This window comes from Arachis ipaensis, chromosome B05 (assembly GCF_000816755.2).
Source record: "Arachis ipaensis cultivar K30076 chromosome B05, Araip1.1, whole genome shotgun sequence".
Lineage (NCBI taxonomy): Eukaryota > Viridiplantae > Streptophyta > Magnoliopsida > Fabales > Fabaceae > Arachis > Arachis ipaensis.
In genome coordinates, this window is record NC_029789.2 from 7,435,451 (window position 1) to 7,436,873 (window position 1,423).

Consider the following 1,423-nt stretch of genomic DNA (forward strand, 5'->3'; position numbering starts at 1 on the left):
GTCCAACCCTTTCAACATCAAGCATGACGATAGCTAGCTGCTTTGGATAGATAACGCTTCCTCTCTGGAACCCAAGAAACCTTTATTTAATTAATTAATGGTTGTTATATGTTTTTAAATTAATAAATCACGGCATCAACCAACATAGGTCGGCCAATAGATTTTGAAAGCTAACAACAATTGCCATCATAAAAACAGAGTTAATTGAATACCAATTATCTTTATTCTTTAATTAGTCACTTATTTTATTATTTTTTTAAAATAATATATTCTGTGGCTTTTAAATACAGCTTTAATTTTATTTTTCCGTTTTATTCTACTGAAAGCGACCAAAAAGAACTTACTAGTAGTTAATATTTGAAATAAAAATATATAATAATTGATATTATTACTGATTTTCATATCAAATAGTATTTTTGTTTTAATATATAAAAAGTAATTTTGTTAGAAGTTAGAACACAAAATAATTAAATTGAAGCAAGGAATGAGCAGAGAAAACAATAGATTCCACCGAAGAAATTAAGGGAGCGGTGGGAGGGTGCAACGCAAGTGTCGTTTTCGGCGAGTCACAAGTGTTAACTAACTAAAACGGCAACGTGATGAATTGGAATTTGTGAGAGGGTGTAGTTAGAGATAAGTTCAAAATGAGTGGCTACTTGCATGCATTGGTTTGTTAAGCAAACGAGATTTTGATGAATGAGATTATGAATGTAATAATTGACCGTTTAAGCTGGCATCTATCAATGTCACACTCACATTATTAGTGAAAGTTCAAACTTAAGAGAAAGAAAGAAAAGATTTCACCTGCAGAGTAGTTTTAATTATATTCTAAAAGCATAAGTTAAACATACCATAAAAAAATATCTTAATATTATTTATTATTTTTATACATTAAAAATATAAAAAAAATATTTTTATAAAAAGTAATATTAAAATATTCTCTTTTATAAAATATTTAATCTATATTCTTAAGAGACACGATAACAAATTCTTTAACTTTACAGTATAAGTCTATGTTATGTTATGGACAGTTCATTTCCCACTAATGCAACAATCATAACTGCCGCAGTGGCGTGATCTTCAACAAAACCTTCCCTTATCTCATTATTTCTCACGGAAGTGCAACACATATCCTTACATTTAATTAATTATTTTAGGGTTTATCTAACTAACTAAATGTCATTATTTAAGATTCCCATGGATTCGTCGGTCTCTATTTCCAAATTCCATCCAAAATCCTGCTAGAAACAGAGTTCAATGGATTGGTCCTCTAAATTCAAATGGATTAATTATGTTAACCGTCTCTGTTTTGTGTAGCCAGGTTGGTCTGACCAAAATATAAAAAGAGATCAAACTTGTTTTAATACTTTAACTTCAAGTACTTACATCACTTGACATTTTAAAATAATATAAGAATAACCAT